Source organism: Periplaneta americana, chromosome 4 (assembly GCF_040183065.1).
Source record: "Periplaneta americana isolate PAMFEO1 chromosome 4, P.americana_PAMFEO1_priV1, whole genome shotgun sequence".
NCBI lineage: Eukaryota > Metazoa > Arthropoda > Insecta > Blattodea > Blattidae > Periplaneta > Periplaneta americana.
In genome coordinates, this window is record NC_091120.1 from 161,418,768 (window position 1) to 161,442,438 (window position 23,671).

General features: G+C 36.0%; 1 long non-coding RNA gene across 1 annotated transcript; it reads right to left on the reverse strand.

Moving 5' to 3' along the window:
- Positions 1 to 445: 445 nt before the first annotated feature.
- LOC138698378 (uncharacterized) lies at positions 446 to 23,671 on the reverse strand. Its single transcript, XR_011331854.1, has 3 exons — positions 23,532 to 23,671; positions 17,243 to 17,366; positions 446 to 2,735 (listed from the first exon to the last, which is right to left on the reverse strand). It is a non-coding gene; the product is annotated as an uncharacterized lncRNA (long non-coding RNA).

A 23,671-nucleotide genomic window follows, 5' to 3' on the forward strand; every position in this document is an offset into this window, starting at 1 on the left:
TTGAAAATAAGGTTCTTAGGAAAATATTTGGCGCTAAGAGGAATGAAGTTGCAGGAGAATTGAGAAAATTACACAACGCAGAGCTGCACGCATTGTATTCATCACCTGACATAATTAGGAACATAAAATCCAGACGTTTAAGATGGCAGGACATGTAGCATGTATGGGTGAATCCAGAAATGTATATAGAGTGTTAGTTGGGAGGCCGGAGGGAAAACGACCTTTGCGGAGGCCGAGACGTAGGTGGGAAGATATTAAAATGGATTTGAGGGAGGTGGGATATGATGGTAGAGACTGGATTAATCTTGCTCAGGATAGGGGCCAATGGCGGGCTTATGTGAGGGCGGCAGTGAACCTCCGGGTTCCTTAGAAGCCAGTAAGTAAGTAAAAAAGGATATTATTTACCTTAATATTAATCAATGAAGATGCTTTTTATTTTTCTAGGGATATCGGCTGGAAATCTATCATTGTGTGTGCTAAAGAGTCACTGAGAGTGATTCATCTCAGACCTTATTTCTTGGACATAAAAATTAATAGAGATTAGCAAGTAGAATAGTAAATATCCCACAAGCTATTTCCCTCATTTATAAGTTGAGGTAATACAGAATTCATAGAAATGTGTTTAATCATTTTCCATGCTCGTTTTATTGAGAAAATTACTCCATTTTACAGTAAAGAATAAAAAGGAAACACAACGATCTTATTCTGCTAAAGGTTTCAGTAAATTCCACAAACCCCTGTCTTTGTGTAATTAAATTAAGAAATTACTAGCAATTTATTAACAGTTGTTCTATCTAGTTTGTAATATAAACACTATATATTCATTACATCAATACAAACAAAACTGAATAAAAACAGCTATTGCAATTGGCTATGTTATTTTTTTGCTGCAGAAAAAGAGAGAATGTAAGTTTCAGTGTAAAAATACATATTTCAAATATAGTGACCAGTAGAACTATAATTTATTTCGTTATATTGTTAATATTAACTTTTCCGTATTTTCATACACATTTTAATATTATTTTTTTTCACTCATATATCTCGTATATTGACGTACTGAAGTGTTAATTCTGTGTAGCTTGAATATTTATGGCTTTAATTTCTTTTGAAGAGTGTAGGAATTTTCCTTTGATATACCAAAACATTTAACTGACTTCTGAGAGCTTGAAGATAGCAATATCATATGGTGGAAATCTTTAAGATAGCGTTAATGCTGACTGCGGTAATACTACCAATGACTTTGTGGCTATGTAATTCGTCCTCGTGAAGATAAAGGGATTTCTATAACTTGATTGCGTCTTTGAAGATTTCAGTATAGTTACAGACGAAATGAATTTTCCTAAGGACTTGTTTGTTTTCAATACAAAACCAGTAAGTGGCTTTAAATTTCGAAACCTGTCTCTTTGTACCGAAGATTGTCACAGAAAGGCACCGATAACTTCTGGTATCTTCGTTATCTTTAAGAAAGTTTCTCAGAATGCGAATATTTAAATGTGCATGCTTGAATTTGACGCAGAATAACTTCCAGTTTCTATATAAAAATGAGGTTCATGGTCTTTTTTCATGTGCTTTGAGTTCATCCTTAGTTCCCATCCATTCATGTTCATGTTAATAATTTCTTCTGTAATTGAAATTAGTGTTTCCCAACGCACAGATTTCCTGATGCTTTTAATCAACTATGGGTTAACATTTCTGTGCACCCTTCTTAATTGTAATTTTCGTGAGTGCTAACAAAGATATATTTTAAGTTCGGTGGAAATATTTAAAAACAATATTGTGACCAGTACAGATATTCCTACGTCGTTTTTAATTCTTTTACATATTTTGATACATATTTCAATATTTGTCTTTCCACTCATCCATTTGTCCAATGATCACAGATACTGACGTATGAGAGCTGGAAGATGGCATCATACGGCAGAAATGTGTGTACTCATGTTGAATTTACCATCAGTTATGAATTTATTTAATTCTTCCTGATGAAGACATAGGGATTTTTCTGATTTGAATGCGTCTTCAAAGGTTTCTGTGTAGCTACAGACCGATTGAGTTTTCGTAAGAACTTCAACTTTGTTTTTGACAGAGAAGGTGTAAGTGACTTTAAATTTCGAAGCCTGTCGCCTTGTACCAATTATCATGGTTGAAAAGTGCCATTTATCTGGTTCTCTGTTTATGCACCTTAAGAAAATTTCTCCGAAAATGCTTGTTGTACCTACGGATGAATGTAACACAGAATATTCCTTTACTCCAGAATGTGTAGAAATAAATTCATGGTCTTCGTTTGTATGTACACGAAATTCATCCCATAATCCTATCCATCCGCAATCTTCATATCCCTCGAATTTCTTTTTTAATGGACATTCGTGTTTTCCCAGCGAACAGATTTCCTCATGCTCGGTAATAAACTCGTGGGGCAATATTTCTGTGCAGCCTTCTTTCTTGTTGTGACAAGGATAGTGCAGACTTCGCACAATAGTCTCCAGTGTTACGCTCCTCTTGTTGCTCAACTTATTTCTGCAAGTAGGACACTGTTGCACTTGATCTCTACAGAAACTGCAGATGCTGTGTCCATTGTCGCACAGATAGATCGGCGGATCAAAATAATGCTCACACACAGGACACTCCAGTTCCTTGAGGATGTCGCCGTGCAAGGTGTTCATATCTTGGGAGTTCTGCTCTGGGAGTTCCTCGGAAAGGTCGATGTCTGACGTGGTCATATTTTTGGGTGTTCCTCTCTGCAAAACAAAATGATTTAAATGTGAAAATCAAACGTTAACTTATAGTTGACTGACTGGCTGGCTTTACGATGACTATACGCGGAATGGATCCATGCACTTAGACACGCTTTTGCTAATTATGCGTCCTATATTTGCAATGATTGTCCAAATCCGACAGGTCGTGGCCTTGGTTTGACAAGGTTCTACTAACAAAATTGACAAAAATGTGTTTTTCATTTGTAATCACTCTTCATGATCTGTCTAGCTTATAAATACATTTCAGCACCATTTGTCGAAAAATGAACGAACTAGCAATGTGACAGAGTTCTATCTGATGACAACTTTTGAAAATAAAGTTCTAACTGCAAGCTGCTGCCATTGTCTCGAAAACATCCAGGAATTCAATTTGTGTTATGCACAGCTAAGCATGATATATTTTATTTGTAATTTTTATGGTGTGTTGATAAATATATAAGTAATGCGTTCATATTATTGATAATTAATTGAAAATAAATATCAGTATAACGGTACTTTTTTCCTATAAGAAACAGCTATCAGCATAATGAAAGTGGGATACCAAAGTCCTGATGATATGTTCCGTGATGACTACCCTGATGATTAGATTCCTCCTACTTCATCTGATAATGAAGATTTTGAAGAAACAACCCCAAGAATGTAATTTCTTCAATTAAGTGACGTACTGTTTCACAGAATTATTATGCCAACAGTGGCATTTTGACTGACAAAGATTTACACAGTGAAGAAAGTTTTGAGTATATACAAAACATTACGTAAGATGATGTTTATGTTTAATACCGTCGTTTTCCACTTAGCCATTGTATTCATGTGTTCATACTATTTACACATCCCCATTACTTAACACATTTTTTATTCGTCAATGATAAATTTGATGACTATCTTCACTTTCAAGGAAACTCCTTCTTAAACCAGTATTTTAATTATGTAATAATTTGTTTAATTTAAAAATATGTAATATAATATAATATAATATAATATAATATAATAGAAACAAATAAAGTATATAAATACGTTTAAATAATACAAGCGACATTGAAATTATAATAGGCCTAGTAACAACAACAGTTACATATATAAGAATTAATTTCAAAAGTAACCAAGAAAATACACAAAAAAAGAAGGTACGGAAAGTAGTGTCTAAACCGGTCATGGAAATGCAATATTCGAAGTAGAAATTCTCCACATATAATGTCAAGTGAGATTGACCTTTCATGAAGAGTGATATAACAGAGATCTGATTGTTTCCACAAAATATAATTTTAATTTCTGTAATTTATTAAATTTCAATTGTTATGCAAATGTAAATTAAAAGAAAACATTTTTTTTTTCAAAGTTTAAATATTTTATGTAACGAATAATAATGTTTTAAGTAATGAATCGAAATATAGTTTGACAAAGTTCTATCAGCACTTAGAACCTTGTCTCATCCTGAAAATTCATTATGGAAGGACATAGTTCTTACTATAAAATTAAATATTCTAAATGAAATAAATAAGTGGTCTAATTAGGCTATGAAGTATGTAATATAAGTTCGATGTTTTAAGATGCCACACTTAACATTTCATCAGTATAAGAAGCTAAATGTTCATATTACAATAAATTGATACTTTGAAGCTCTGTATCTCAAAAGTATGGAATAAGCAGTTAAAACCTTGTCAAACCAAAGCCACGAGATGGCCTGGGTGGCATTCGTGAATCCGACGCTGACAGATGGGCCATCCTGCCTCAGATCCTGATAGTCAGGTCCCGTTTCACGAACGCGTAGCTTGATAAATCCCCATCTTCCCGGAGTCCCAAGCCCTTCCTGATCATCCGACGCTGACAGATGGGTCATCCTGCCTCAGCCCCTGATACAGCCAGGTTCCGTCGACATACGTGTAGCCTGATAAGGCCCAGAGGCCCGGAGCACCAAGCCTTCATGTCAGCATTTGAAACTTTACCCCAGCTTATTTTTACTATTGCAGATAAGATGCATTTATGCGGATATGTCCGTTTATTTTGTATTAAAAATAGCTGTCAGCATTTATTTTTGGAAATACTCTCTTTGCTCGCATTTCCTACATTGAAATATTTATTTTTTAATCATTTTTGTTTCGTTTGGTCACATGTTACTGTGAGAAGTGTATTGCATTGTAAGCCTATGTGATTGTTAAACATGTAAATGCTGTTCGTCCAGATACAATCTTCATTTTAATTGTAAATAGCAGCGAACTTATCAAGTAAGTTATTAAATTTAATGGATTAGACTTACCATAAATAAGTAGAAGCTGCAAAAGTGATATAAATGACGAAGTTGGTACAAGGAGTTCGTTTAGAGGAATGTATCTGCATTTTCAGATTTCAGAATATATCCCCTAATTGCAGATGATTTGTGAAATGAGGGGGCGGTAGAGTGTGTTGATGGTATATATAAAAACAGGAATACCCCGTACTCATTTCTGCAACTTCTCTTTGTCCGCGAAAAATCTCATCACGATATGGCTGGGGATCGAAACCGAACTGCCTGGATGGAAGACCAGCGCTAGTACTTGAGCCACAGACGCTTCACTTATTGTATTGACATCTTTTCACTGTAAGAACATGAGTTCTATTCCTTACACACACTTCCAGCTTAGCAATGGATAAACAAATCCATTTAGGAGTGGATAAACAAATTGATTAAGAATTTCTGCAATGAAATTGTATTTTATTATCATTGACAACTCAGTATCATATATTTATGTGTAGAAGAACTACTTGCGCCATCTGACAGCAGGGGAAAATATAAAGTTGGTTCTGAAGCGGCATTTTCCGCACATTCTGTATGTTTCCAAATCGCCCACATAAGTCTATTTATAAACAAAATAAAAAGGAATAAGCTTCGTTAATAGAGAATTTTCACACCCTCCTGGTCTGCTAAACAAGCAGTCATCAACACAGTGCACCCTCGGGCTAGCCTCTCTTACCCACGGATAAGAGACTGCATTATAGTGCACCCGTGGATGCTGGCGAGTATGCTCTCTCTCTCTTCCTGCTTCACGACGCACAGTGTGCAATTTTCTTAAATTAGATGGATAAAATTCATTTTCGACTTGTTAATTTCACTATAGGCTATATTATATTTTTATGAATGTATATCCCTGAATGTTGTCTTATGAAGACAATGCGCGATATTTCTCGAGGATATTTATTTCTTTCAGAGTAGCGTAAACATAGCTATCTGCAGTGTGTTCAATCCACACTCTTCCAGGGTTGCCAGATTGGGCTACTTGAAATTTGAATTGGCTATTGATTTTTACCATTGGGCTATTTGTGACTTTTTGGGCTACTAAAAAATTTTCGGGGCTATTTTTGGGCTATTTTTTCTGATTTGAATTTGTGGAAATAATAATAATAATAATAATAATAATAATAATAATAATAATAATAATAATAAAAGCCGTAAATTCCCAGTGGGGCAAGGCCTCCTGCTTGAGCAGGGGTGGCTCAAGTCTTGACCATCAGAAGAGCCGACCTGATGGTCTATTTACATTCCTAGTTCTTTGTCCACAATTTCACTACCATTGGTTGTTGCTCCCTCTCAAAGTTGATTGACTGCGTCCCTTCACCGTGTTCTTTGGCGTCCTATTCTGGTCCACAGTCCTCCTAGCTGCAACTTGAACTCATCCCCCCATCTGGTTCTCGGTCGTCCACGGTTTCTCCAGCCAATTCTTGGATTCCACAGTGTCGTCGTGTGTGCCCATCTGGTAGGTTGCATTCTTACCACGTGTCGGTGTAGTAATAGTCTTTGGAAAATTAGTAATAATAGGTGTTGTAATAGTCTTTGGAAAATTAGTAATAATAGGTGTAGTAATAGTCTTTGGAAAATTAGTAATAATAGGTGTAGTAATAGCCTTTGGAAAATTAGTAATAATAGGTGTAGTAATAGTCTTTGGAAAATTAGTAATAATAGGTGTAGTAATAGTCTTTGGAAAATTAGTAATAATAGGTGTAGTAATAGTCTTCCTCTCCGTGAAAAAAACTGTTACAGTGTATTAAAGCCTTATTTCAGCACCAGCTTAACCGCGAGAAACGAAGTATCTATGCAAAGTATATTGCACAATGTCACATGACCAAGCCAATGTAAGGGGATTTATTTGTTTCACCATCACCAGTATCAGCAGAAATGCAGTGGCGCAGTACAGTCTGCAAGTAGATAATAATCAGGTGCTGTTTTTCCTTCACTTCAAGCGTTAATATTTTTGTGAATGCCGATATAGTTTATTACAATAATCTTAAATTAGGAACTAGCGTCTGTTGTAAAAGCGATATACAGTTTTTAAATTATATTGGGGAATTGCTCTTTTCACATTTTTTTGTAGCCTAATTATAATGTAGGCTAATTATTTTATTCTGAATCCGATAGTGAAATAATTTTAAAGAACTCTGTCTGTTATACAAGTGATATACAGTAACATTTTAAAATTGTGACAAAGAATAACTTGTTATACATTTATTTTGTTTTGTAATCATACTGAAAATGGAAATACTTGTTATTTCGTTGTGTAATTACTGAAAATGGGAAAGTGGGAGAACCACTTTAATAGCCAATGGTTAAATGATACTTTATTCTCAAACTGGCTTCAGGATGTGAAAGATGACAGCAATAAAGCGGATTGTAAAGTTTATAAAGTTCAAATTAGGGCTCATAAGGGAGACTTGAAAAAACATTCCGATTCAGTTAAACATATTTATATATTCCGCGAAATTCAATTTGCCATTTATATTGGGCTACTTTTTCTGAATGTTGCCTACTTTTTCAGCCAGCTTTCGCTATTTTAAGTTATACCTATCTGGCAACCCTGCGACTGTTCAGTCGCAATAGAAAACGCTTTGTTTAAAGTCGCATTAAGGGCTAGTAGGCCTATATTGTGTCTTCTTTTATTCTTTCACATGGAATTTGTATATCGAGATGTGCTTCAGAATAATGTGTAATTTAGCTGAATTACTAAATTAGAGACCATAATACGGCTTTTATTTGATACAAAGATCATTTATATTTTTTTCCCCAAACCTCTTACTTTAACTTGAGCTATAAAATGCTAGCTGCTGTGTTCCGTCAAAATAATTTTATATTTATATTCCGAAGTCATTATCTGTATAAAATATTGTTTGCTTGCTTGCGTGTATCTGCGAACCTAGCTGATATTAATTATTTTCAGTGGCGTGACGGCAATATCCCGCCGGCAACTTTTTGAAGTAGGCTATAGTGCTGCAGTAGTGCTGAATCACGGAATGATGAACTTTTAAATAATATTATAATATCATTAAGACTAACAGATATTCTCAGTGATATTGAAGATAAAATTAAAACAGTTATCGGAGATTTTGGTACCGGTATGTGTCCTTCTGGTTAATGTGCCATAGAAGTTAGAAAACATTAAAATATAATATGTTAGGTAGTGAAAATGTATTCATAATTTCATTAGTTACTCTTCAAATCCATACCAATGGACCTGTAAAAAGAGTCGTGTAGCAAAATTCTCGTGCATTTTCTACAAGATTTTACATATCCATTAAAATCCTCTTCCAGAAATTAACGTCACAATTAATCAGAAAAGAGACAGGTAAAGCTCAATAGCAAATCAGTGTTCTGAAACCTACCATGATGCTTAGCCTAACACAGAATAAAACGCCTAAGAAATAATATATTTGGGGTGAACTGTCCAAATACAGTAGAGCATCGATTATCCGAATACCGATCAACCGAAGCGTTCAAGTCGACAAATTTGAATTCGCGCGCGCGTCGCGTAGAAGTTTCGCTAGCGCTGCTTGCGAGATTTAGCGGGAGAAACGAGTGTCAGATCTGAAGGAGAAAAAAAAGTTTGAACTTCTTTTCTTAAACTGTAGGCCTACTTTAATGACCGTTTTGAACTTGTCATACTAGGCTAGTCAGTTTTTTTGTATTATCTGTAAGACGTGTGATACAAAATATATACTGTATGTACAGTTTCTTGTTTAATACCAGTGTTTCTTTGCTTCATACTGCTCCTATGACACCGGTACAATTTTTCGTAAATTATCAGTTATCCGAACATCTCCCGTCCCCAATTGTTTCGGAAAATCGATGCTCTACTGTATTTGCATAAGGAACCAGCGACGAAAGACACAAACATTGTGTACACCACAACTTACAATTTCAGTCTTTCTACATTTTATACCTCGATTCGTTATTTCGAATAGCTTCTACATATCGCCAACAGATTAGAGATTAAAAAATGCCTGTTCAGGGATGAAACGACAAATCGAAGTGTGAAATTTTTTTAAATTACGGTTTATTTAACGACGTTCGCAACTGCAGAGGTTATATCAGCGTCGCCGGTGTGCCGGAATTTTGTCCCGCAGGAGTTCTTTTACATGTCACTATATCTACTGACATGAACCTGTCACATTTAAACACACTTAAATCCCATCGATCTGGGCCGGAATCGAACCTGCAACCTCGAGCATAGGTCACCGCTATGCCGACTACGCTACCCAGGCCGACTCACAGTGGAATGTGAATCCAGAAAGAAAATAATTAGAGAAAAATTACAAAGTGAAATGGGTATTCTGGTTGATAAAATGAAACTTCGATGTGGGACCACTAATGACAGCAATACGTCATGAAGATTTTGTAAAATGCCACCCAAAGCGCTAACACAGCAGGAATAAATTAAGACCTTATCCAGCGATTCTGTGGGATTCTGCAAACATGATCGTGTAGATTTGACATAATTAATGTGGATACATTTTAACAATTCACAAAATATACCATGAATTCAACAGGATAAGGTCCATATTTTATATCAAAATTTTCATATATTCATCTCTATTGGCAGTTTCTTATTTTGTTTAATTGTACCCCTACAAAGAAGTAGTTTTTCTTAAATAAACGTACTCAGAGTGTTTGTACATATCTCTAAGTTTTACATAAAGATTCATAAAAATATGTTAGATATGAAATAAGTAATTGTCTAAATTCACCCCTATAAAGGGGTAGTTCCCCTAACATAAACTTAATCAGAGCTTGTACTCAAGTAAAATACGCCACCTTTAAGTTCTGCATGAAGTTTAATGAAATTATATTAGATAGGAGAAATGTTAGTAATGATTTTAAATTCACCATACACTAAGGTAATCAAAGTTTGTACACAAATAAAATATGCTATTTTAAAGTTCTACATAAAATTTCATGAAAATATGTTAGATAGAAAAGAAGGCATTAATTTTGTGTAAAATCACTCCCAATAAAGGGGTAGTTCCTCTTACACAAACGTAATCAGAGTTCGTCCTGAAATCAAATACGTTACCCCGAAGTTCTGTATAAAATTTCATGAAAATCTGTTGAATAGGAGGGAGGCTATTAATTTTGTACAGCTAGATTAAGAAAACTGCACACTGCGACGGGATATATTAGATACACTGCTTACCCGTTACCCATTTCAGCGAGTGCTGACGACCACTGATCTGAACGATTAACGCAATGTTGATGTTAATGATGAAGCAGCCAATCAGCGCAATTCCCCTCGGGCTATTGCATATGAAATCGGACAAAGAAATACCATGACATGTCAGAATTACCTGAAAATTCGTACAGAGGTTTAGTATGTGGGAACTAGTAAATGTACAAATTTTGACTTTTTTTTAGCTCAGTACTATTTTTTCAGATGAAATTCCTTCAAATTTAGCGTATTTTGTATTTTATTCTAACTTTCAACGCGTACTACTACGTCTGGCTTCGAAATAAAAACTTAAGCTATATCTAATTTTGTACTGCACATTTAAGTGTATTAATGGGGTATAACACATATATTTTATTGTTTGTGGAAATTATGGATATTGTAAATTTTTATACCGAACAACAATGTAATTTTATTATCTCAACAATAACTCTTCACTTTCTACAATTTAATTTCACTCCCGTCAACAATGGGATTTGCTCTCCACACAGCAACACAGCGTTCGTTATTGCACTCCACTAACGACAATGACAATTTACTTGGACTATTACGAACAACAATGAACTGTTAATCTTAACTAATATTCACAAAGCGCTATTTACAACACAGAACTGTCAGTTCCCAGTTCACAGCTCGTTTGTCTTGGCTAGTTCTTCTAGCTCAGTCACTCGCGTTCACAGAATCTCGAACCCCAGACCTTCAGAGACGATCGCTGCACTTCGAACTCAGGTCCCCCAACTGCGGTCCACTGCACTCGAACTCCGGGCTTCTGGCTCCACAGTTACGGACAAAATTCAAGTCACGCTCTGGTCTCGAAGCTGGCTTCACTGCTACACAAGACTGTCTGGCTTGCTCTCCACTGACTTTAACAACACTGCCTTACTGACTGACTGAATGACTTTCACTTGCGTCTTCTCATTTATATAACCAAACCATAGTTGCGAGAAAGTACGAGTTTTGGATATTTCCAAACGTGTGTCCATTCTCGAATCATCCGGATATCTCTTCTCTCTGCCGCAGTCGCTCTTTCCCCTTTCTCCCCACCATAGCATATGCCACAGGAAGCAGATGCGCGCGCAACCTCCGCGCCGGCCGACCTTGCACTTCCTTCTGTTGGTCGTGAGTTCGAATCTCACGTCGCTGTCACAATATATTGCTTTTTTGTGATTTATAACATGTTACCACCAAAAAAAGTATATAGGCTATATCAAATACTGTAATATTAGTTATTGTTGAGACAAAAACCACACAATTTTTTTAATGCTATTTTAAATGAAAAGCCTTAAAATAAATATTTCAAATCTCGCTATAAAAATACGCGCTCCCTGTAGCGTCATGCGGAGATGTGAGAGGAGCCAGAATTCTTGTCAGCTGGCCTTTAGTGGTCTTGAAACAGCTGGTGTGTTGTCACAACACAAGGAATGATTCGAATACGTGATCCACCAGCCAATCATCTGTGTGTATTATTACAAGGCGGTTTTTCAATTCCAATGTTTGAGAGTTTTCCTTTAATGTGTTGCAACAAATTAAAAAGAAACTGCTATTTAAGTGAATATTGTGATTACGTATTGACTTAAAAGCAAGAATAATGACAATCGTAACAGTCAGTAAACAGTAACAGGTTATAGTGTAGTGATTATATAAAATTATTTTAGTATTCAGAGAAATGCATCTTTCATTTCGAGTTGTTTTCGAATGCGTGAACTACTCGCAAAATGGAAATTTCGAGCTGCTAGCGTTGGCCAACTACGCGCACGCTCTGCTTGTCGTGGGATGGAGCCGCGCGTCGAAGAAATTCACAATGAGAATTCTTTTCTTCATTTTATTTTCCACCCTTACCCAAAGAAAATTTTGGACCTGTAAACTGTGTTTTATTCTATATTAAGTCACCCATATTGTCATATTTGTATTTTTTAGCTGTTTCGCCAAGGAAAAAAGTAATATAATTTAAATAAATCTTACGATGAAAACCCGGGTTCAAATCCCGGCGCCGGAGAGAATTTTTCTCCGTTCCATTACTCTTCCATCGTATGATGACGCAGAATATCTGCATGGAAATATCATATGTATTTCGGTACATTGAAATAATATATAATATATTAAATAAATCTGCCTAGTCATGTGAATAAGAATTTAAAAAAAAAATCCCTCCAAAGTCGTCATATTACTCTCTGAGTCTGCTTTAAAAAGAGATTCCGTTGAAAATCCTGCCACTAAATGTGTCTGAGCAATGTTCTTCCAAAACTAAGAATTTTACGAAAGTACGATAAATTTGACGCTCTATAACAGGCCTGCACAAGGTTTGCGCTCTCCGAGCCGGCTCACATCTCACGAGCGGAATGCAGATATTAGCTGCGCTCTGTGTAAGGGTGGACTGGAAGAAGGGTGGTCTCGTACAAAATATACACAAAAGGAAGTACTATTACGAGTGTTTATGAAATGAATTCCAGTTCAGTGTTTGCAAAACTATCTTGGACGATTATTAATTAATAAAGAAATATTTATTTTACAGAAATAATAGAAATTCTACAGCTACTTAAATGTACAATATAATTTTGTTATATTTTTATTTATCAGTACCGGTACATCAAAACGAGGTTTTATGCTGTTGGCAGCTGAAAGGAACAGTAGCCTACTGATCGTAATAAAACATCAGTTATAGATGTTCGATGTCTGCCTTTATTAAAGTTGATTATAGAAAACAGTTGCTCACAAATATAAATGTCGAGCCAAATATAGCAATCATTTTCACAGCCAGCCTGTGTAGTCGTGGATATTATTGCTAATGTTTAGTCTTGTAAAACTCAACCAGGCTAGTAGTATTATTGAAACGATCTTTAGCCCTTAGGTCACACTGAAGATCAGTAAGTTCGAGCTGTAAATCCATACTGTACTGTAGCAGTAGGTAAGCAACGTGAAACAGTTACTGAGAATAGGCCTACACACTGCACTCCACTAGATAACTGAGTGGTCGTTTCCCTCTCCTCTACCTATAGCAAGTCTATGTCATTCTGACGTATCTTCCTCTCCGTTTCGGCGAGCGGTAAACACCGCTCCGAAAGAGCGCGCGCGCTCGTTGAGCGGTGTTTGTGCAGGTATGCTCTATAAAATGAGAAGTAATACTAGTTGAGGATATTTTAACCCACCATTAGGTTTGTCCAGTGAAGGCCTTTCACAAGCATCTTTTTTTTTTTTTTTTTTTAATGCGAGGTCAAATTTTCTGAAATTTTGTCCGATTTCATATGAGAAAAAAATATTAATTCGATGTAATCTGTTCAGAATAGACATTTACACCTTCAGAAGTTGGCAAGCGGCAAACTATTTAATTATTTTATATTTTGAGTCCAACATTATTAAATTAAAATAATAAATATGTAGAGTAAGATAGGGCTTATCACTGTTTTGTCATTTGTACTAGAAATATGTCCCATTTAAACCATTCTAACATTATTTTAGACATGCCGCGCATCATAGCGAGGGGTGGATAAAAAAATCATCATCGCAGCGTTTATACAGTAAGTATAATTTTATAAAAAAATTTAAATAGCTCAAATGATATATGTCGCAACTAATTACGTACTAGATTAGTACGTTATTCTATTCTATAGTATATATTGTATAGTATAGAAAATAAAACTTTTTTCCTTACTATGTCGGACAGAAAATCAACACAGAACACAAGAGTAGTGGCAAGAGGGCACATCCTAAAGCAGGGGTATAGAAATCTTCTGCCATATAAAAAGACAGCAAGGAACCCACCAACCTGATTCCTATCTATAATCGAGTTGCTCCTTGGCATTGACTTCGGTATTACTTTTTATAATCATTTAAACCCGTCAAAAATGTTGATTAGATGTTACATATAATGTTTTTTTTTTTTTTCTGGCGGTACGCAACGGTATGCAATACTGTGCTCCAATCACGAGAAAATCTCTGCCGGATGAAACAGAGCGGGGTAATACTGTGAATGAATGTTGATGTCTTAAGGTCACACACGTGGGTACTCCTATCTCTATTGGCTAGCTCTCACAGCACAAGCAATAACATTGACACACATATTTATACTACCCTAGTTACAAAATTAGATCACTGTTAATCTCCTGGGGCCGTATTCATAGACATTTTTAGCGCGGGTTTCCGGTGGATGATCAGCATTTTTCGTATTCATAAACCAGTGTTAGCGTTAGGATATGATTTGAATTCTGTACTAGTAACCAGTGGATAGACGGGGCTAGCTTAGTACGCTCGTATCGCGTGCTGCGAAATGTCTATGAATAGCACCCCTGGTCTTTTAATCTCTCCATACAGGAAATAACATATGCAGGGGAGCGCATGGTTTTTGAATTGACGTTATAACGATAATATTATCTATCTACTTCGCTCCAATAGATGACGCAATAGTAAGCACATTCCTTTCACGGTTGATCTCCTGGTTGGAGAACAGTAGTGCCTCGCTGACCTTCACAGAGCTTATCGCTATGATTGACATCTTCCCCTTTCCTCCCTCACGTACCTCCTAGGCGTGGGCAGGTTCTATATCAGTTTCATAAGCAATATCAGTGGTGGCATAATGACATTATCAAAGCAGTGTGTACGCGTTAGAAAACGATTTTTTCATGAGTAATGGGAGGAAGAGTTTTTTTGCTGTTTAGAAGGGGAGAACATACGATATATGTTATGCTCGAAAATTCTATTAGGCATTAATAAATTTAATATACAACGACATTACTCCTTATGTCATAAAGAACATGCTGAATTAGAAAGTAAGACAAATTAAATGCAATTTTTTCATACTATTCCGAAGAAAATTTATGATATTAACATTTGTATAGTATACTAAATACGACTTTATACCTTAAACACGCTGCATTAAAAGGTACTAGGAATTAAATGTTGTTTGTACGTATTATTTCCAAAAGAAATTTATAACAAAAAAAAATCAAATGTGCGTAGAAAACGAAATATGATTTTCTGAAATTATTTTAGATCGAGAACGTGCAAATCTGAAGTAAACTTGATAAACGCCAGAATATTCAAGAAAATAAACGTAGACAACGTGATGGAATATTATTGGCTAGTTACGAAATTTCTCGCCTGTGATTTAAATCAATTCAATGATGGAGAAATAGTAAAGAGGTTTATGATTAAAGTTGCCGAATTAATTTGCCAAATTGAATAAAAGTTTTCGAGTCTCTCACGTTAACCAAGCGCTTTCCTAATAATTCGCCACTGACCGCCTTAGCGATTACGATAAGGTGACGCAGGTCACAGAGTTTATATTTCCCATCCTACTCTGCAGTCTCCTCTCCTAGTAAACAAACTATTTCAAATCGAGTGCTTCACGTAACCGAAAATTGTGCCCATGTATGCTTTAACGTATCGAATTCGGATGCTATTATAAATTGGATTGGTGAGTACCGGCACCATTTTTCCATAGAAAAACCGCACTGGGTATGAAGCTATAAAACGTAAATAGTGGTTTCATCTACATTTTACAAACTCCAAAAAAAATATTCAGTATGGACCTACAATCTTATATAATAATGATGTAATCTTTACATGGTTGTGGCCATGAATGTGCCTTGGGACCCTGTTACTGAAAACCACTTGTCCTCAGCCCTTGCACGATCTAATTCCTTTATCATATTATCCAACATCAAATCACACAAAATATTTGTTAAATGACGCTCTGAATCCGTCTTTGATAAGGTTCACCTCACTCACATGATTCTGGTTATTTTCGAGAATAGGCCTATCGTGGTGTGGTTTTAATCTTCTTCAATGACATAATGATATCTGCCACGGGATTTTGCATTAGATTTACGAGTAACAAAAGAACGAGAAAAAAAAACATCATAGGAATTTTTGGGCCGAAACTTAGGCGACAGTAGTCGTGGAGACCTGGATTTCTGCACCCCTGCGACTAAGGCAATTCTCTACCTACGCCTATGGACACACACGTACTTTATGCATTAACCTTTTATGTTTCATGCTTGTTATTTTATATTGGTTATTAAAATTAAGTTATGTTTTATTTAACGACGCTCGCAACAGTCGAGGTTATATCAGCGTCGCCGGTGTGCCGGAATTTTGTCCCGCTGTAGTCCTTTTACATGCCAGTAAAGGCTGGTTCACAATAAACCGGAAACGACAACAAAAACGAAAACGAAATAATGTTAAAATGAATGCATTTAAAAGTGAGCATTCACAATAGTTAATTGTGAATACTCACATTTAAATGCATTTATTTTAACAGTATTTCCGTTCTCGTTCTCGTTGTCGTTTTTGTTTACGGTTTATTGTGAACCAGCCTTTAGTCTACTGACATTACCCTGTCGCATTTAAGCACACTTAAATGCCATCGACCTGGGCCGGTATCGAACCCGCAATCTTGGGCACAAAAGACCAGCACTGCCGACTGCGCCACTCAGCCAGACTATATTGATTATTAAAATATATTCTGGAATTTAATTAGGTACTAGATTAGTAAGTTATTCTACAGTACATGCGTGTTCTTGCAGGGATGGCTTCAAATTAGTTTTAAACTCACTATCGTTGATCATGACCTTTGTTGAGTTTGGGGCAGTTTTCAAATCAGTTGTCAGATCAACACAAACTCTCTGCAGAAACAAACTATTAACCAAGTCGGTTTCCTAACATGACTACCGTCCACACCTGTGGAGTAACGGTTAGCGCGGGTTCGAATCCCTATTGGGACAAGTTACCTGGTTGAGGTTTTTTTCCGGGGTTTTCCCTCAACCCAATACGAGCAAATGCTGGGTAACTTTCGGTGTTGGACCCCGGACTCATTTCACCGGCATTATCACCTTCCTATCATTCAGACGCTAAATAACCTCAGATGTTGATACAGCGTCGTAAAATAACCCAATAAAAAATCTTCGTGCATCACCCTGTATGTAATCTGGACTAATACTGACGGAACTGATATTCATGAATATGGTCGAACAGATGCTTGTTTAAGTAGGCCTACTGTAATCTAGGCACTCAACACTTCATTCGGCTTACCTGTATAGAGCTTCTGATTTGAGAATTGGAACTGTAGCGACGCTGAGATTATGACACTGCAACCCACACGCCTTCAGACTCCGCCAGCGAATGAGCAACACAGGAAACAGGGTTGCCAGGTGATCTAAGTGAAATTATGGCAACATGATACTAAAATGATCGTTTTCTACCAAATGTTAAAACAACCTTAAACAACATATTAAAACTAAAATAACTCTGTAGGACAAAAAAAGCTTTATAATAGTACATTATGCAACGAGCCTATAATGATAGTAATTAAGAAGCGAGTATGGATGTTTATGAAACGAGCGCAAGCGAGTTTCATAATTTTCATACGAGCTTCTTAATTACCATTATAGGCGAGTTTCATACGACTTTTTATGCTCGACCATATTTCTAACTTGAAATTATTCATTTTATTTGTATCTAACTCACCTTGAGCAATACCTCGTAAATTGTGAGATGTGCGCAGACGCGAAAGTATTGATTTTTTCCGAGGAACACATGTCCACATTGACCTTGATAGCCTATAAGAACCTACAGAGTAAACTAAATATTAACTTTGATATAACATTGAAATTAAATTAGATATTGAAAAACGAGATGACAAATTGAATTTATTTGAATATTATTTACAATTAACGCTAATTATTATGGTAACAGAACATAACCTTCTGCGACAGTATTGGATTTCCAACCTCCGTGACTTTTCGCTAATTCTCTTTCGATTGCATATCCGACAATAATCGATACTTGTAGTTTTATAACGGTACAAAGCTGACTTGTCATTGGCTGAGGTTTTATAACGGTACAGAGCTGACTTGTCATTGGCTGAACACCTGTACTTTAATGAGTAGGTGTACTTTAATGACATGCATTAAAGAACTGCTACCAGGTGTATAATTACTACATTTCGGCATGGTCGAGCATAAAATACATTTAAAATTGACGCAAATATTCAATATGAAGTACTGAAACCTCACTTGTCAATTGTAATTTGTTACTATTCATTGAAAACATTTTTTAGCCTCCAGAGTCCTAAGAGTATAGTATACTATACCATACTTCATACATGATTATGGTGTAAGATGTATGTGCAGAGACCCGAAGTATAGTATCATATATATATGCATTTGTGCCCTGTCTGTAACCTGCAGAATTATTCCCGCATTTTTCCTCATGTCAGTGATTTTTTTTGAAGTGTAGAATTATACTGAACTTTAAAAATAAAACAAGAAATGTCTCAGGACTCAGGAGGTTAAATAATGTACACTACATCATCTCTTGGTAATGGCATCTCCTGACAGTATAGTAATGTGTGGAAAAAAAAATCTCAACCTGGTTTCGTTTTTCCACATAGCCTATCTTTATGAAAAAGATATCGAAATGTAGCTATATGAAGAACAAGCGTAGGAATTGTCAAAATGTTATCAAAACTTCAGACTAAAGAAATAAATATTGAACTGGACGTAGATGAGATTATTCTGGCAAAAACGAGACATAGTTTTTCTCCTAATTGGACCGAGTGTTTGCAGAATCTGTTATCTTTTGTTTCTCTTTTACATGAAATTGAACGCAATGCAATTTCGAGAGGGAGGATACTACGACCCAGCACTGCGACCTTTCAAGATGTACTGTGATAATGCTCAAGTTAGGCGTATTGCCAAACCTGGCCTCCAATATTTGATCAATTCACAAAAAAAAAAAAAAGTACCGGTACCTGAAGAACTTTACAAAATATATTGTAAAATCTATAGATTTCAGCAAAATGTAACTTAATAATAATCAAAATTAGAAATAACATTGGAAGAATGATTGTAATCTAAAATAGGCAAAAATTAAAATAGGCTATTATATATCTATATATATAATTTGAACTGGTAATGGAAATTACGGGAAAACGGCTGAACGGATTTTAATGAGTGGCCCCTCATTTTCATGCCTGGCATCCAAAGTTTTTCGGAAAAGTAGTAGTTTTCAGTGAAATGTCAATTTTCCTACATAATTTTTCTATTTTACAAAATCCATCTGTTGTCAGTTTTCAGAACTAATTTTATCGAATCACGGCCGACTTCATTTGAATTTCAGAACAAAACACACACTACAATAAACAATAGGCTATTACACGAAGGCCATGACCTGCTGGATTGCCGACATATTTAGAGCTCAATTCAATTTGTTATTAAAAACTGATTCTGCAGTGTATAATTTTCTGAGTACAGCTGTGTATTGGATATTCAAATCTACGAAACTCGAGATGGTTTGATGACATTATTACCATTAGAAATTAAATATTATTATAGTTAATATCATGATGCGTCTATTTTTTATTAATTGTACATAATATTGATGCTATATTGATGACATGAAAGTGAAACGTTTTGAGGTTATGTACATAAATGTAGAGAATATCTTAATTTAGATCTTCATTTCTATAATTTACTGAGTGGCTGCTATATATAACTACAAAACTTAAGTAAGATAATAATATTGTTATTAAAAACCAAATATTTTTATACTTATTAACCCAGTGTGGTTGGGTATTTTTCATATACTTAATGGCGGTGTAGTGTAGATATTGATATGTGTCATTGTCTTCAGTATTGGCTCGAGAGAGCGCAAAAATTACAGTTCTTAAGTAAAGATAAAGAGGTATTACTTACCGATGAAATAATAGGCCTAGAAAATTTTGTAGTCTGCAGATCATTTCAGCAAGATCACTTAGTAGGATAAAATGATTTTACGCTCTACATTTCAAGTTCTACATGCAGCAGCTATACGAAAATGCTATTGTTCGAAAGCTTAGCAAACTTGACATTTTTTTTAACTTTTGCCTACAATCCACAATGACCTGAAATAGCTACTGCTATCGTCCTGACATTGATACTTGCGTTTTCGCGTTGAAACTCAAAAACTAAAGTTGGATAGGTTCAAGAAAAAGTATTTGGCCTAAAAAAATCCATTCAGAGGGAGTATGTTTCATTATTATGGAACCAAATAACTATCAAAAAGACAAGTATTCTTCATTGAAAACAAATCTGAAAAACTTTTATTTGAACGTCTAACGAACTTAGTTTGCAGCAGCATTTGCTGCACAAGCCACTAGTTATTATATATAGTTAGACAACACCTGATTCTATAAGAATTGAAAGCTCTTAATCAAAATTGCAAACAGCTTGTCAAATGTTATGTTATAAATTATGTGTAACCGACTGTAATATCGTATGTAAAGCATGTAGTATTACTGCAATGTAATGGAGGATGCTGATATATATATAATACGTCGGCTGACTACACTAAGGTTCGGTGCTTACCGGCGTTGCCAAACTTAAAACACAAAATTATAAGTGTACCTTAAAAATTATGGGATTTTCCACAAAATTATCGTAAACATACAACATTAATAATGATGTCACACTACCAATACTTTACATAATACTAAATAAACTTCAATCACTTCTCACACAGAAGCAGCACTAGCGGCAGCTATGACCAGACTATTGTGATTAAACTCAGGGTTGCCAGATCGGTATAACTAAAAGTAGCGGAAGCTCGCTGAAAAAGTAGCCAACTTTCAGCAAAAGTAGCCCAACATAAATGGCGATTTATATTTTGCGAATTATATATGTTTAACTGAATCGGAATGTTTTTTTTTTTCAAGTCTCCCTTATGAGCCCTTAACTTGAACTTTATAAATTTCACACTCTGCTCTATTGCTGTCGTCTTTCACATCCTGAAGCCAGTTTGAGAATGAAATATCATTTAACCATAGGCTTTTAAACGTTTTAGTATAGTTGTCCCACTTTCCCATTTTCAGTAATTACACAACGAAATATAAAATATTTCCATTTTCAGTATGATTACAAAACAAAATAAATGTATAACAAGTTATTCTCTGTCACAATTTAAAAATGTTACTACATATCACTTCTATAACAGAGTTTTTTTAACTATTCCACTATCGGTCTCAGAATTAAATAATTATCCTACATTATAATTAGGCTACAAAATGTCAAAAGAGCAATTCCCTAATATAACTTAAAAACTGTAGGCCTATATCACTTTTACAACAGCCGCTGTTCCTAATTTATGATTATTGTAATAAACTACATCGTCATTCACAAGAATATTAACGCTTGAAGTGAAGGAAAAACAGCAACTGATTATTATCTACTTTCAGGCTGCAGTGCGCCTCTGCATGTCTGCTGATACTGGTGATGGTGAAACGAGTAAATCCCCTTACATTGGCTTGGTCATGTGACATTGTGCAATATACTTCGCATAGATACTTTGTTTCACGCCGTTAAGCTGGTGGTGAAATAAGACTAGACGTAGGCCTACACTGTAACAGGTTTTTCACGGAGAGGAAGACTATTACTACACCTTATTATTAATTTTCCACAAATTCAAATCAGAAAAAAATAGCCCAAAAATAGCCCCGAAAATTTTTGAGTAGCCCAAAAAGTCGCAAGTAGCCCAATGGTAAAAATCAATAGCCAATTCAAATTTCAAGTAGCCCAATTGGCTACTTGTAGCCCAATCTGGCAACCCTGATTAAACTGATTAGCAAACTATGGCGCAAGCTTACTACTGACTGGGAAATATTTCGGGCTCTCTCCTGAGAATCTTAACGGAAAGAGGGACAGCTTTAAAACTTTTATCCGGAGAGTACCAAAAAGAGAGAATAAATGCAAAATGTGTTCCATTAATGTGATAATTTCTTCATATGGAAAGCGAAGTGGACTGAATTCTGAAGAATGATATGATTATTAACGAAAATCATCGAGATTATCCTGTGTATTGTCGTATATCGCGTCAGGGTTAAAAATATCGCATAACGCTATAATTTATCGCATAATTGGCAACGTTGCTGCGTACCCAGGTTTCGAGCACGCAACGCTCCTCGCCCCTAGGCCAGCCCCCTCCGTGCGTCGCCAGCTGACGTTTGTGGAATAACGACGAAATGGAGAAATGTTGACGGAATAATGCAGATGATTAATATGGAGAAACGGGAGAACTCCGACAAAAACCCCAACTCCGGTCTTGTCAGCCACAAGCGTCACTATAAATCCCAGACCTTACCGGGACTCGAACCCGGACCGCTTGCGTGACAGGTGAAGGTCTGACCAATCAGCCACCGCTGGGATTTCTCTAGTTGTAACCACCAAACAGATATTAACATTTTCAAAAGCGGGGGATTTTTTATTAACAACAGGTCTGCAGTCCTTAAATGAAAACCATCGGATAAGTTTTAATCATTATGTACGTACAACGAAGATCGTTTTGGTACCGATTTTTTGTCTGTCGTCTAACTCAACATTTTTGCATAAGCACACTAGGATGTTAGTAGACCAGCATGTATGTTTCAATTATTCCTTGTCACCACATACAAGAAATAATAAATTCAACTTTATAGCTTATAACAGTGCTGATTTGGACATTCTACTGTACAATTCACACATGCACCACGCCGCAAAGGAACTCCATGCTGACTTCCGAGTCCTTTCCCCACAACAACAACAACAACAACAATAATAATAATAATAATAATAATAATAATAATAATAATAATAATAATCCGTGGCGCTACAGCCCGTGAAGGGCCTAGACCGACCAGCCGGCTGCTGGCCTCACGCCCACATGCCGAAGCAGAGGTGGACGATCATCCAACCAGAATGGAGGTATCGTGTGGTTAGCACGATGACCCCCCCCCAGCCGTTATAGCTGGCATTCGCAACCGGATTTCGCTACCTATCGTAGCTCCCCAAGTGCATCACGATGCTGGGTGGGCACCGGTCCCATACATTGGCCGAAATTTCATGAGAAAATTTCTTCTCCCATATATATATATAATTTTATTATAATTTGAAAAGTTAAAAATTGTTGGCTCTAAATTAGAGAGAATTATTAATACGATAATGACGTACCGTTTCTTGGAGGAAATTATCATACAAAACGATAATTTTATTGTACGAACAGGCGATACCGCTAAGATACGATTCGTAGCTACTATATATAATGACCGACGAAACTACTATTAAAATCCCGACGAGAATGACAGACTTCGGAACCTTCATAATGCAATTTCATTGTTTCACCACTCACGACACTTCGTTCTGTGAGACTTCATTGTATTTCGTGGAACCAGTTGTATAAATTGAAGAAGCCACGGTATAATTACGGAATAACTGACGAAACTGATTTTTATGAGTACGATCGAGCAGATGCTTCTTCAAGATACAGTATACTCGTATTCTAAGTAACTCTCAACACTTTATAGTGTGCTTACCTGTAAAGAGCCTCTTGAATTGAGAATTGAAACGATGGCGATTTTGAGATTATGACACTGTTATCCACACGCCTAACCAAGCCAACAGCGAATCGGGGAATGAGCTACGCAGGAAGTTCAGTTCTTCCCCGTGCTTGCAC